This window comes from Macrotis lagotis, chromosome 5 (genome assembly GCF_037893015.1).
Source record: "Macrotis lagotis isolate mMagLag1 chromosome 5, bilby.v1.9.chrom.fasta, whole genome shotgun sequence".
Classification (NCBI taxonomy): Eukaryota; Metazoa; Chordata; class Mammalia; order Peramelemorphia; family Peramelidae; genus Macrotis; species Macrotis lagotis.
This window is the reverse complement of record NC_133662.1, coordinates 54,180,189-54,196,412: the sequence shown is the minus strand read 5'-3', so window position 1 is coordinate 54,196,412 and position 16,224 is coordinate 54,180,189. Positions and strand designations below refer to the sequence as shown.

Below are 16,224 nucleotides of genomic sequence, written 5' to 3'. Positions count from 1 at the left end.
TTCATATAAATCTTTCTAGGATTTTCCTGGAAGCATCCAGCTCATCATTTCTTGTAGCATAATGGTGTCTCATCACAATCGTTACCACAACTTAAATATGATAGCTAGGCTATTATATTTATTATCATGACTTTCAGGTAGTCAAATAATTCTTGAATGATCTCTCCTCAATCTATTTTCCAAATCAAGTCAATTATTTTGCCAATTAGATATTTCATGTTGTCTCCTATTTTTTCATTCTTTTAACTTTGCTTTTTAGTTTCTTGATGACTCATGGAGTCATTGGTTTCCACTTTCCCAAATCTAATGTATTAGAAATTATTTTCTTTAGTTTTCTTTTATACCTCTCTTTACATTTCAACCAATTCTGCTTTTTAATGAGTTTTTGTGCCTTACTATTAGTCAAATCAGTTTTTCTTCATAATTTTTTGGTGCCCTTTTAATTCTTTTCATAATTTTCTCTCTTCATTTTCATTTCTTTCCCCATTTTACTTCTACCACTCTTATTCCTTTCTTTAACTCTTTCAAGAATTCTCTTTTGAGTTTGGTTCCAATTAACAGCTTGTATTATTTACACATTTCTGTATTCATCTGAGTCTGTGTCTTGGTATTCTCTGCCAGCATAATTTTTTATGGTCAATTTCTTATTTTTCTTTAAATATTTTAATTGTTTATTTTTCCAACTACATGTAATGGTAGTTTTCACCAATGTATTTCTTTGTAAAGTTTTGAGTTTTACATTTTTCTCCATCCTTTATTTTCTTCCCCTTTCCCTCTAAGGAAATAATCTAATATAGGTTCTACATCTGTAACTAAAATAAGCATAGATTATTATTCATATTAATCATGTTGTGAAAGAAGAATCAAATCCAAATGGAAGAAAAAAACAGAAAAAAATGACATAATTGTGACAACTTTAAAAAACTGAAGATAGTAAGCATTGGTCTTCATTCAAATTCCACTGTTCCTTGCCTGGATATGAATGGTATTTTCCATCAAAAGTCTTTTAAAATTATCTTTGATTATTGTACTGCTGAAATGACCAAGTCCAACATAATTGATCATCACCCAATGTTTTTGTTAGTGTTAAATTTGTTAATTTTCTTCTGATTCTGCTTATTTCACTCAGCATCATTTTATGTAAGCCTTTTCAGGCTTTTTTGAAGCCCCATCCCTCATGATTTCTGATGTAACAGTGTTCCCTCACATTCATACACCACAATTTTTTTCAGGCATGCTTCAATTGATGTGCATTTCTTCAATTTCTAATTCTTTGTCACTATGAAAAGATCAGTCTATTTCTTTATTTTGAACATTATGTTGGAGTGGAGTTCTGTTCATCTGGGGTGGGAAGGTATTATCCCAAGCTTCAGACTTTTCTTGCTTTTATTTTCAGTGCTAGTTCAGGTATGGTGGGGTGGAGTTGGCTTTTAAGACTTTGTGATTCAGAGAGAGGTCATTGATTTCCTTCTCTCTACTATAGTCTGTACCTAGGAAGAGTTTTTTCTGTCCTTTTTCTATAAATATCAGCCCTGTTTTTTTCTCTGAATCCAAGAGTAGGTTTTCTACTCTCCTGCAATAGCAAGTGATATTATTCCTCTCTGATTTGGAACTGTGCCCAGGGCCCCTGCTCCCTTGTGACTGATCCCAAGAACTTTTCTCTGCCCTGGAACTTCTAGCAAGAATTTTGTATGGGCAATGGAGTTGTGAATCAGTACCAATTGCATCCAAAGCCAGCAAGGAGTCTCATATAATCTTTTTCTAATTAATTGTCCAACCCTTGGACTGACAGTTCATGAAGTTGCTGCTGCAAATGTCAAGGCCCACCAAGAACACTGCTCTTCATCTGCTCTGGAATGGCTCTCACTCCAGTGTCAAAGACTTTTCTGCCAACGTTCTATGTTATCTTAAACTGGATGTATGACCTGACCTGTTTTTGACTCTTATACTCCAAAATTGAATTTTAAATGTTATTTTACATTGTTTGGAAAGGAATGTTGGAAGACTTTGACTGAGCTATTGCCTCTAATTTTCCCTCTGTTTTTATGTATTATTTTATAAACTCCTTGAGAGCATGGTTGATCATGGTCCATATATATATGTATATATATATATATATATATATATATATATATATATATATTCCCCAATATTTAGATGGTATCTGGTATATGATAAACTGATAAACTCTTAATAATTGCTTTTAAAAGTATTCATTAATTTGTTTAATAATAATAATAACAACAATAATAATAGCTACCATTTATATAGTACCTACATTCTATGTGCAAGGTGCTATGCTAAGCACTTTTAAAATAGCTCATTTGATCTCCCCAACAACTTAAAGAGGGAGGTACTATTATTATTATTATCATACCATTTTACAATTGAGGAAATTGAGGCAAACAGAGAATTACTAACTTACCCAAGTAATCTTACTCAAGGTCAGATAGGAAATATGCTTCTGAAATTAGTTTTCAATCAAGGTCTTGTTAACATCAGACCCTGTTCTCTATCTTCTGTGTCTTCCCATATTAGCTTCTCATATTCACATTTAAGGTTGGGGTAGGAAAAGTAAGCAAGTGATTTTTCAGGACAGTATAAACTTTATGTTTTAAATTATTTTAGCAAAGAAAATATATTGCTTAACTAATGACTAAGGAAAAATATTTCTATTTTTTCTTTTTAGATGTGAGGATAAAAAAACAGACTGAGTCAAGTTATTAATGAAAAAGAAAAAGTTTCTCAGTAATCCATTGTCTATTGCTCTAATTCTGATGTTATCTGTATCTGGATATTAGTAGTATTATACTGTTAACTAAGACATTTTATCCTACAAAAAAATAGGAATGTATCTCCAGAATACTTCACTGACACCTTTTTTAATCATTATTTTTTATGGCTACTATTGAACTTATCTGGTCCTCCATAACTGATTATTTAGCATTAATTACCACATCTTAAAGTTGGAGGAGACCTCAGAAGTTATCTAGTCCAGTGGTATCAAACTCAAATAAAAATGAAAGCTGCTAAGCCATTAAGGATCCCTATTGATCACATGTTGACTTAGAAAATCACAAATTGACATTATTTATATTCTATTGTATTTTATTTTCTTAAATATTTCCAAATTACCTGTACCCAGGATAATCTAATTTAGGAGTATTTGGGATTGTCATGAGCCACAATGTGAAATCTTTGATTTTGTCAAATGACTATTCAGTATCTACTTAAAGATTTCTATTAAAGAGGAACTCCCATTTAGACAACTTTCTCAAGAATATCAGGCTGAAAATCACCTTGTTAATATTTCCAAATATTGTTCTAAATGCCATTCCCAAAGCCCAAACAGAAAATCTAGCCCTTTCATATCTCAGTCTTTCAAATATTTTAATACAGTTTCTTTTTGATGACCAAGTCTTCTCTTTTTTAGGCTTATCATTCTTAATTGCTTTAATTATTTTGTAGGTCATGGGTCATTTTGTAGGTCATAGATTTTTTTTTTTTCCTTCTTGGTTGCCCTCTTTTGAATGGGCTTCAATTTTTCAGTATCTTTTCTAAAATGTTTTATTTGGAACTTACTACAAAGATATAGAAGTGATCTAACTAGGACTGAGCACAGTGCTATTTGGTCCAGGACAGCCCAATAATTATTTCCCTAGTATAACTCCTTCCATGCTTTAATCCCAACTAAATTTATTCATATTATTACTCAGAGTCCAGAGCTGCAGACCTCCAAGGTTATATTCTTTAGATTTGTTTGTGTTGGTGGAAAAGAACTTAGTAATTGAAAAAAATAAAATAATATCAATGTAACATTAATGAATGAATGAACAAAGTAGTATTATAACTATTGTAATTATAATAAGCTTATTATATTATATAAATAGGACAAATAACTAACTTCAAGAAGCAAATTGACATCTGTGTTAAGCAAGAACCATGTGAACATCCATTTCTACAATAGCAAGAGTAATATTTCATTTTGTCCTTTACAATTAACAAATGAATAAATAAAAACCTGTTTATTTTATACTTATTATTATTACAGGAACTGCTGGATGATTATTACACGTCAGGCACTGAGATAATCCTTTCCTTCAATAAACTTGAATTCTAATAGTGGAAGACAAAACATATAGAATATTTTGTGACCCTGAAAGAAAGTTTTTATTTTGAAATTAATAGCTGTGTCATGAAACCAAGATGACAGGTTAGAGACAACCACCCAGTTAAATCTTTAAGACAGTAACAGCAGTAGCAGTAACTTTAGGAGTACTCAGCTTGGAAATTGTAAGGAAGACTGGTCAGTTGTCTCTGTCTGGCAACTCTATTGCCCAGGACAGAAAAGAGTGTTTTTAGTTGGTCACAATGAAGCAGGAGTCCTGGTTCCAATTTCAGGAACAAGAGGAGCACTCCTCTTGTGCTGCAGTAGAACAAGAAACCTGGTCATAGTTCTAGGGCAAAGAAGAGTGCTAATATTTTTGATTGCAGGGGAACAGGGTAAAGACTAGAGAGGAGACCAGGAGAGCAGTAATTATATATTTCTTCAGATCATGCCAACTTGAAAGCACAAAAAAGATACAGACACTCAGAACTAGCTCTGAGAACAGCTGCACATACACAAAAAAATAAGACTTGAGACAATGCCTTTACTTCCCTAGTTGAGCAGACCCCAATTTCAACATAATGTTCAAAGTAAAGAAGTAGATTGGTAAAATGAACAAACATCAAAACAGAACTTGACCATATGGTAGCAGAGGAGAATATAGCAATGCAAAAACAGATACAAGTAAAGCTCTATGGGAACACAAAAATTAATTGCACCCAAGTCCAACAAGAATTTCTGGAAAACTTAAATAATAAATGTGGTAGAGGAAAAAAATAGGAAAAGAAATTAGACTGGCATGATAAAACTATGACAAGAGAATAAATAGCATGATAAAAGAGGTACAAAAATTCCTTGAAGAAAACTTAGAAAGGAGACAAAAATGACTAGACAAATTGAACTAACTGAATTTGATCTCTCTCACCAATTAAGAATGCTCAGCTCTGGGTGGGGAAGCTCCAGAGATAAGTAGTCTATCCCTGAGGACCTAGGGCTAGTCTGATAAAGGAAGTTAATGACATTGGATATTCCCTAGTCATTTGTCTGCCCTTGTAGTTTACCTTTAGAGTTGGCTATCTTTTCAATAGAGGAACTAGGCTTTCAGGGTTTCAATGCCACTCACATAACAAATTCCTGAAGAACAATTCAATTTTTGACTCCAAGTCAAGGAGAAAGAAAAAAGTTAGTCAAGGTAGAAACAGGAATCATGTTAAATTATAATGATTTTTTGAATTATTACAGTTGGGAGGTTAATTTGCAAGTCTTTTTGAGACTAGAATTAGAGCTGTCCATTAGTTATTTTACATTTCTCTTTCACTAAATACAGTCTAGTCAATGTCAAATATAATTCTCTTTTTTTGGTGGTTTCTGAGTGATTTTCCTTTCTGGTCTGTTGTCTCTAGCTCTAGGGATGCAGCTGTTGCTGGAACTGTTCTGGTATCTGATACTCTGCTGCTTGGATTCCCAGGAAGGTGTACATGGGCAATGGGAGATAGGAAGGTAGATGTCAGAGACTTTTTGAGATTATAACAACAACAACAAAAAGATATAAGCAGGAGACAGTTCCATGAAAAATAAAGACTTGACTAGGAGACTAGGATCTTATGATGTACAGTCTGGTTGGGGGAATAGCTCCTATCAGATCTCCAGTCCTCTGGAGCAGATGTAAAACTCTTGCCCTGAAAATACAATACCACTTAGATAATGATTATTTGTGATTTTTAAAGTCAGTATGTTGTGGTTGCAAAGATCAGTGTCTGAGTTTGATGCCATTGTTCCAGAGCAGTTATCCTTAAAACTTGAGGTTAGTCAGAATGAGAAATCAGAAGGGATTCATGCTGTTATACACATGAAATCGTGACTCAGCAGTCAATTAAACTTGTCCTATTGCCAGATAGAAAGAAGCTGAAACTTAACATCCCCTGCTCTGAAGTGAGAAGAAAGATTTTTATCCCTTATCTTTAAGGGACAACTATATTCAAAATACTCAATTTACAGATGAAGAAATAAAATCTCAGAGAGACTGATCTATGAGCTAGTAATTATGAGGTGAAGGGGAGGAAGATAGTTGATTTAAAGATGTTACTTGTCTACACAGATCTGTATATAGATTGTTTATAGGTTTTCTGTTTTTATACATTTATACAGATGTAGAAGATTAATACATAAAGATAAATGGCTATAATATATAATATCACATAATAACTAGATTAAAGAAATACAAAGCAAAATACTATGTCAGGTGAAAAGGAATAAATAAATGGTTAATAACCTTTAGAAATATAAAAGATTTCATGTTAGGGTTAACTTTTTCACATTCTTTTTTCCTTTTTTCCAACCCCATACAAAGATTGCTTTCAACATTCATCTTTTTTGCAAACTTTTGAGTTCCATATTTTTCTACCATTTTCTTCTCCCTGATCCCTCCTCAAGGAAGCAATTTGATATATGTTATCATGTTAACATATTTGCACATTAGTCATTACAAAAGAAGAATTAGAACTAAGGGGGAAATAAAATCATAAGAAAGAAAGAAAAGCATAAAAGAAGTTTTAGAAAAAGTGCACATAGCATGCTTTGTTCTGCATTCAGGCTCCATAGTTTTTTCCTCTGGAGTTTTTCCTCTGGATGGCATTTTCCATAACAAGTCTCTTAGTGCTGCAGGGAATTATGGACACAGAGAAATAATGTAATTGAAAACAAAATTTTGCAATCTTTTCTATGCTGTTAAAATGTTTAAATCTTTCATCTTATACATATATATATATATATATAAAATCTATTAATATTATATATACACAAGTATATATACATGAATAATACATATATGCATATATATATATATATATATATATATATATATATATATATATATATATATATATATATATATATTTGGAAACCAATTTTTGTATTCTAATCTGCACTGTTTGACCCTGGTCACAAATTCACCTAAATTATGCAGTTATGATGGTGTATCACCTTAAATCAGGTATATATCTTAAACACTTCTACAGTCACTCCTCCTACAGCAACTTCTCCAATACAAGATGCTGACCACTCCCCAAAATACCATTCCTTCCATTGACTAGAGAGACAGTTAAGGGGAGTCTGGCATGTGCCTCACTCTCTCTTACCTCATTTCCTTACTTCATACCACTTGCTTTCTCTATGCCAGTTAATTATCAGCTATACTGTCTGTTTCGACTATTACGTCCAAACCTCACATGACCTTTAAAGAATTCTTAACTTCCTTTTGCTGTTTCTATTTTGTATTATAGCAGCCTTTTAATAAATTGGTTTTTTCTTTTTGCACTCTCGCTCTGGAGAGGCCAGAAGGTCATGCATTTTTTCACTTAGATGGAACCAATCTTCCCTCAGTATCAGGATTGTCCTCATAACTGAACTGCTGAGGATAGTTGCATTGGTCGTAGATGAGTATCTTACAATATTGCTGTTAATGTGTACAATGTTCTCCTGATTCAGCTCACTTTCCTCAGCATCAATTCATGCTTGTAAGTCTGTTCAGGCTTTTCTGTAGTCAAGCCACTCATTATTTCTTGCAGAACAATAGTACTCCATCACATTTATATATCATAACCTATTCAGTCATTCCCCAGTTGGTGGGCATCCCCTCAGTTTTTAATTTTTTGTCACTACAAAAATAGCTGCTATAAATATTTTTATACATGGGGTCTTTTCCCATTTTTTTATAATCTCTTTGGAATTGTAGTAGTGGTGTTGCTTTTTTTTGATGGATTAAAGGATTTTTACACTTTCATTGACCTTTGAAAATCATTCTAAATTGCTTTTCAGAATGGTTGGAACAGTTCACCAACAGTGCATTTGTGTCTCAGTTTTCTCACATCCTCTCGAACATTGATTATTTTCGTTTTCTGTCATATTAACCAATCTGATAGGTGTGAGATAGCACCTCAAAGTGTTTTAATGTACATTTCTCTGATCAATAATGATTTGGAGAATTTTTCATATGACTATTGACAGCTCTAATTTCTTCATCTGAAAACTGCTTGTTCGTGAAACTTTGAACCATCTATCATTTAGGGAATAAATTGTATTCTTATGAATTTAATTCAATTGTCTCTGTATTTTAGAAATAAGTACTTTTTATCAGAAACACTGTGTGTGTGAAAATTGTTTCCTAGCTTTTTGGGTTCCTTCTAATTTTGGTTGCATGATTTTATTTGTGTAAAACATTTAATGTAATGTAGTCAAAATTATCTATTTTTCAATGTATAATATTTTCTATCTTTTGCTTGGTTTTAAATTCCTCTCCTTGTTATGAATATGACAGATAGACTATTCCTTATTCTCCTAATTGGCTTATGGTATCAGCTTTTATGTGTAAATTCTGTACCCTTATCAAACTCATCTTGGTATGGGGATGAGATGCTGATCTATACCCAGGTTTTACCATACTATTTTCCAGTTTTTCCAGCAGATTTTTGTCAAAGGCTGAGTTCTTTTCCAAAAAACTGAAATCTTTGGCTTTGTCAACAGTTGATTACTATAGTCAGTTACTACTGAGTCTTTTGTACCTAAGCTATTCCAATGATCCACTACTCCTTAGCCAGTACCAGACAGCTTTGATGATTACTACTTTATTATATAATTTTAAATCTCATATGGCTAGATCAGCTTTCTTTGCAAATTTGTTTTTCATTAATTCCCTTGATATTTTGTTGCCCCAGATAAATTTTGTTACAGATTTTTCTAGTTTTGTGAAATTATTTTTTGGTTGTTTGATTGGTATGGCACTGAATAAGTAATTTAATTTAGGTAGCATTAGCATTTTTAATTATATAAGCTTGGCCTAACCATGAGTATTTCACATTCTCCCAGTTGCTAAGATCTGACTTCATTTATGTGAACAGTGTTTTGCAATTGGGTTCATATGCTTTCTGTGTTTGTCTTGGAAGGTAGATTCCCAAGTATTTTATGTTGTCTACAGTTACCTTAAATGGAATTTCTCCTATCTCTTTCTGTTAGGCTTTGTTGATAAAACAGAAAAATGCTGATAATTTGTATTAATTTATTTTATACTCTGCAACTTTGCAAAGTTATTGTTTCAAGTAGCTTTTTGGCTGAACTTCTAGTTTCTCTAAGAATGCCATAATGTCATCTGGATAGAGTGAGAGTTTTCTTTCCTTATTGCTTATTCTAATTCTTTAAGTTGCTTTTTTTGTCTTATTGCCAAAGCTAACATTTCTTTTTAAAAGTTTTATTTATTTACTGCAATGGGATTTTTTAGTGTCTGAAGTTGGATTTGAACTCAGGTCCTCCTGACTCCAGGGCCAGTGCTCTATCTACTACCTAGCTGCCCCATAAAGCTAACATTTCTAACACTGTATTAAATAATAGTGGAGATAATGGGCATCCTTTCTTCACAAGGAATGGAATTCATATTGGGAATGCTTTTAGTCTATCCCCATTGCATATAATGCTTGTTTATGGTTTTAGATAGATACTGTTTATCTTGTTAAGGAAAACCCCGATTAATCCTATGTACTCTACTGTTTTGGGTAGGAATACGTGCTGTATTTTGTCAAAAGCTTTTTCAGCATCCTTTTAGAAAAATCACATGATTTCTGTTAGTTTTGTTATTGATATGATCAGTTATGCTGCTTGTTTTCCTAATGTTGAGCCATCCCTGTATATCTGGCATAAATCGTACCTGATCATAGTGTCTTATCCTAATGATAACTAACTGTGATCTCCTTACTAATATTTTATTTAAATTTTTACATCAATAGCCATTATTAGGGAGATTGGTCTATAATTTTCTTGGTTTGTTTTGACTTTACCAGGTTTAGGTATCATCACCATGTTGGTGTCATAAAAGGAATTTGGAAGGACTCAAATCTTCATCTTTTTTTTCATTTAATTTATATAGAATTAGAATTAATTGTTTTTTAAACATTTGATAGGATTTACTTGTAAATCCATCTGGTCCTGAAGATTTTCTCCTTTGGGAGTTCATTGATGGCTTGTTCAATTTCTTTTTCTATAATGGAGCTATTTAAATATTTAATTTCCTCTTCTGTTAATATGGACAGTTTATATATAATCATCATTCCATTCACATTCATGGTTATGTTAGTAACTGTGATTCCCTCCATCTTATTGATCCCCTGTTCCTACTTTTTTCTCTTTTCCTCTTATCCCTCCTCACCAGTGTTTTTCTTCTGACTGTTACCTCCATCACTCTGCCCTCCCTTCTATTAGCCCCATTATCTTTTTTCCTCTTTTTCCCCCCTTTACTTTTTTAACTTTAACTTTTACTTTCCCCTTCCTTTTTATCAGACCCTCCTTTCCCTTTCTTTTCTCCTTTCCCCTCCTATTTCCCTGAAGTGTAGGGTAAATTTCAAAAGCGAACTGGGAATGTATGCTATTCCCTATTTGAGTCAAATGTGTTGCTAACTCCTTCCCTTCTTTCCTTCAAGAATAATAGCTGTTTTGTGCATTTTCATGTGGTATTATCATATAATGCTTCCTCTTTCTTCTATTATAATCCTTTTTTAATATCTTAATTTGTTATATACCTATCTTGTACCCTCACTCTCTATCAAAGTATACTCCTTTTAAATGTTCTGATAGAAGTGAAATTCTGAAGGGTTTTATATTTCATCATATCATAATCACTTCATACCCATTCTGTCCAAGTGTAATCTACTCTGCTGTCCCATTAGAAATATTATTCTAAAGAGCTATAAGCATCATCATAGCATAATCAATTTATACCCAAATAAAATCCCTCTAATTGTGGAAATACAATCCTCAAGAGCTAAAAGTATCATCATATCATAATCAAATTATATCCACATTCACTGTCTAAGTATGCTGCTTTCAACTGTCCTAAAAGAAATACAATTCTCAATAGTTACAAGTATCATCTTCCTGTATAGGGTTAGAGACTGTTTCATCTTATTGTCTAACATTATTGTTCCTTTCATTTACCTTTTTTGTACATTTCTTGAGTCTTGTATTTGAAGATTAATTTTTCTGTTCACTTCTGGTCTTTTCATCAAGTAAGTTTGAAAGTCCTCTATTTTGTTGAAAATCTATCTTGTCCTCTGTAAGAATATGCTGAATTTTTCAGGTAGTTGATTCTTGCTTGTAATTCAAATTCCTTTGCCCTCTGGAATATCAGGAACTTTGAATACTTTATATTGAAGCTTATAAATCCTGTGTAATCCCGACTGTGGCTCCCTTGTATTTAAATTGCTTCTTTCTAACTGGTTACAACATTTTCTACTTTAAGTGAGAATTCTAAAATTTAGTTATTCCTTGATTTTTTTTTTATTTTTGGGATCTCTTTCTAGTTGATGTATTCTTTCAAAGACTATTTTATCTTCTTGCTCTAGGATATTAGGGCAGTTTTTCATGATAATTTCCTGTATGATATTGTTCAGGTTCCTTTTCTAATCATTGCTTTGAGGTAGATCAATAATTCATAAATTCTCTTTCCTGGATCGATGTTTCATGTCTGTCATTTTCCCAATAGGTAATTTACATTTTCTTCTATTTTTTCAGCCTTTTCTTTTTGTTTGATGGAATCTTGGTGTCTCACAGAGTTATGATTTTCCTTTGTCCAATTCTAATTTATAGAGTTTTGTTTTCTTCAGTTAGTTTTTGTGTTTTATTTTCCAGTTGGATGAATTTTACTTTTGGATGATCTGTTTTCCTTTTCCAGTTGATCACATTTACTTTTAAAGAAGTTATCTTTTTTCCATTTAGCTAATTTTACTTTTAAAGCTATTGTTTACTTCAATTTTTCATAATTCTCCTGTATGACTCTCATTTCATTTCTTTTTTTTACTCCTTTCTTTTTTCCCAATTATATGCAAAGATAATTTTCAACATTCATCTTTTTGCAAGCTTTTGAGTCCCATATTTTTCTACCACCTTTTCTCTCCTTCCCCCATCCAATGGCATCAAACAATCTAATATGGATTATGCATGTATAATTATGTTTAACATATTTTCATATTAGTCATGTATTTAAAGAGGAATTATAATTAAAGGATACAAATAAGATGAGAGAGAAAGAAGCAATATAAAAGAAGTTTTTAAAAGTAAACATAGTATGATTTGCTCTGTGTTCAGATACCATAGATTTTCCTAGATGTGGATGACATTTTCCAGGGTTTCACTTGATTATTGAACTGCTGAGAAGAGCTGTGTCATCATAGTTGATCATCTCACAAGGTTTCTGTTAATGTGTACAAAGTTGTCCTGATTCTAGTCATTTTGCTCAGCATCATTTCATGCAAGTCTTTCTAGGCTTTTCCAAAGTCCATCCACTCATTTCTTAAAACAGCACTAGGTATGAAAATTGTTTTTCAACTTTCTATATGCCTTCTAATCTTGGTTTCAATGGTTTTATTTATGCAAAAATTTTTCTTTCCCTCCATTCTGTCTTCCTTTCTTTATATCTGTCTTTCTCTTTTCCCCTTATTCCTCCTCACCAATGTACTTTTGATTACTACCTGCCTCACATAGCCTTTTCCCTTGTTCCCTCTTACTTTCCTATAAGGTAGGACAAATTTCTAAAAATCAAAGACATGACATTCAATCTTTGAGCCAAATCTGTTGAGAGTAAGATTTACTCAGTATTTACATTCTCCCTACTTTCTCTCAACTATAATAGGGCCTTTATGCTTCCTCAAGTGGTACTCATTATCCTCTGATGCTTCCACCTTGTTTTCCCAGTGTATTCCTTTTAATACCTTTATTTTATTTTTATTTTTATTAATTGTTTTATGCCAGTCTTGTACTTACACACTTTCTGTCAAAGTATCCTCCTTTCACCTATCCTGATAGAAGTGTAATTCTCAAAAGCAATAAACATCATCATTTCCTAATTCATTCTCACACCCTCTGTCCAAGTACACTCCCTCCAGCAGTCCCAGCCTTCATGATCTATGATACTATCACTTCTTGATCAATTTATAGCCATACCCTCTGTCCAAGTAGCATTCCTTCAGTTGTCCCAGTAGAAATATTCACACCCCTGTCTAATTATGCTCCATTCAACTGTTCTAATATAAATACAATTTCTAAGAAATACAGGTATTGTTTTCCCTTTTAGTCTTATTGACTAATATTTTTTCCTTAGTTTTATTGTCTAGCATTTTTTTGCTTAGCTTTTTATTCATCTCTTGTGTCTTTATATTCGAATTTCAAATGTTCTGTTCAATTCTGTTTGTTTTTTAAACAGGTAAGTTGAAAGTCCTCTATTCTATTGAAAATTCATTTTTTCCCCTGAAAGAATATGCTGGATTTTGCAGGGTAGTTGATTCTTGGTTGCAATCCAAGCTCCTTTGCCCTCCAGAATAACATATTCCAGGCATTCTTATCCTTTAATGTAGATAAATCCTGTATAATCCTGACTTTGGCTCCCTTAATTTTTTTTCTTGGCTGCTTGCAGTATTTTCTTCTTTAACTGAGAATTCTGAAATTTGACTACAATATTCCTTGGATTTTTTTTTAATTTTGAGATCTCTTTCTGAAGGTGATTGGTCTATTCATTCAAGGACTATTTGATCTTTTTGATCTAGGATATTAGAGCAGTTTTCCATGAAAATTTCCCACACAGTACTGATCGGTCTCCTTTTCCAATCATTGCTTTCAGTTAGGATCATAATTCATAAATTATCTCTCCTGGTTCTATTTTCCACGTATATCATTTTCTCTAAAAAGTGTTTTACATTTTCTTCTATTGTTTCGGTCTTTTGGTTTTGTTTGATGGAATCTTGATTTCCCATAGAGTCATATCTTTCCATTTGTCCAATTCTAATTTTTAGGATTTGGTTTTTTTCAATTAGTTTTTAGGTTTTCTTTTCCATTTGGCTAATTTTACATTTTGATAAATCATATTATTCCTTTTCCATTATTACTCTGAAAGGAGTCAAGCTCTTTTTCCTTTTGGTAAATTTTACTTTTAATGACATTGTTTACTTCAGTCTATTTTTCAAAATTCTTCTGTATGACTCTCATTTCTTTTCTCCATTCTTTTTCCTTTCTTCACTGGTCTTTAAAATCCATTTTGAGCTCTTCCAAGATATCTTTTTGGATTTGGGACCAATTCATCAACCCCTTTGAGGTTTCACATGTGGGCATTTTGTCACTGTTTTCCTCTTCTAAAATGGCATTTTTATTGTCCCTCTCAAAGTAATAGCTATTTATGGTGTACCTTTTTTTTTCCTGCTCCTGAGACAAAAGCAGCTGAGTCCCAAACTTTTTGTGCTAGGGTTTGGTTCTGGTCCCTGACTGCTTGCCTATGTTGTTGCCTATGATGTTTCAGATGCTAGAAGTTTGTTCCTTAAATAAGGTCTGTTGCCCCAGCATTGCTGGGCCTTGAAGCTTTTCTTTTGAATTGTGCTTAGAACCCTCACAATTGGCCTACTATACCACTGGCTTGCTGAGACAGCAACTGGATTGCCTCGAGACTTAGAGACTCCTGCTGGTTTCCCAAATCTCCCACCTATGCTGGGTTTTACTTTCCTTTTATCCATATAATACAGACCTTTTCTGAAGTTTCTACATGACATCTAGACTTCAGAACTTTTTTCACTTTGGATTTTTATGGGTTCTGTCCTCTCAATTTTTTCCTCAGTTTTTCTTCATCTTCTCTTCCCTGTTTTTTTTTTTTGAATTTGAGACCAAGTCACAATACTCTTTGATGCTTCACATAAAGGAATTTTGTCACTGCTTTCCTCTTTTGAGATGATGTTTTTAATATTCCTTATCAGAATCATACTTTTCTATGGTCAGTATTCTTTTTTGCTCTTTTTTGGTAGTTTAGTTTTGCTCCCTGGGAAAAAGGGAAATTATCACAATTTTTTTTGTTCTGGGGGCCAAAGTTCTGCTTCCTAACTTTCTGCTCTGATATCTCAAGTGCTCATGGTTTGTTCCCTATGTTGGGTGGGTGGTTTCCAGTCTCAAAATTTTCTTTCCAAGCTGGTGTTGGGACTCTAACTACTGGCCTGCTGTACTGATGACCTGCTGGACTGGAACTTGAGGTGCACTGTTGCTAAGAGTCTCTTACTGTCTTACAAGGCTGCTAGGCTGGGCTTCATTCCCCTTTTGCTGAAATGAGGCAAATCTTTCCTGAATTTTCTCCAAGGTATCTTGAGTTGAAAAGTTATTTTACTCTGATTTTTTGTGGCTTCTATCACTTTAGGATTTGTTTGGAGACTTTATTTAAAGTTCTTTTGGGAAAAGCTTAGGGTTGACATTTGAATTGGAGGATGACTTAGAGGACTAAAGAAACTGCAGGTCCAGGGAGGAGAAGAAACAAAAACAAGATGTAGGAAAGCCCATGGTACATTTAGAGGACAGAAAATAGTTGTTTTGCTGCAACAGAGTACTTTAACAGAAGCAACATAGATTATAGATATGACTGGAAAGAACAAAAGGAAAAAAGCTACAGTTATTCAAATATTTAAAATAATAAGCAAAGTATCAAAATAATATAGCAATCACTCTTTCCTACATCTTAGAGCTGGGAAGGCCTACTGGAAACAGGACTTCTAAAACAGAAAAATGTCTGTAATGCTGTGGTCCAAGGCCATTTTTACTGGCTACAAGAGAGGCCTACAAAGTCAGGGAGAACACACAGCTCTTCTGAAAACTGAAGAAGTTTATGCCTCGGATGAAACTGAATTCTATTTGGACAAGAGATGTGCTTAGGTATACAAAGTGAAAAACAACACAGTGACTTCTGGTGGGAAACCCAACAGAACAAGAGTTATCTGGCAAAAAGTTACTTGGGGTCATGGAAATAGTGGAATGGTTCAAGCCAAATTCAGAAGCAATCTTCATGCTAAGGACACAGGATCTTAGTGATGCTCTATTCCTCAGGGATCTAGAATATGAAAACTGATTAAATAAAATTACATATTTTTTTCAAATGTATATTTTGATTTGAATTCCTTTTTCCCATTCAAGATCTATTTGTTGGCAGTTTTTAAAAAATATATATTCACCAATCTCTAAAAATAGAGAATCATATAGCAATCACTGAAGCTTATAAGTTCATATATGAAACTTGCTTTTTGAAGGGTCCATAGATGAAAGATAATTAGTCCATA

At 33.0% G+C, this 16,224-nt stretch overlaps 1 pseudogene; it reads left to right on the top strand.

Annotated features, from left to right (window-relative positions):
• The first annotated feature begins 15,676 nt into the window (after positions 1 to 15,676).
• On the top strand, positions 15,677 to 16,002 carry LOC141489706 (large ribosomal subunit protein eL33 pseudogene; annotated as a pseudogene).
• The last annotated feature ends 222 nt before the right edge of the window (positions 16,003 to 16,224 follow it).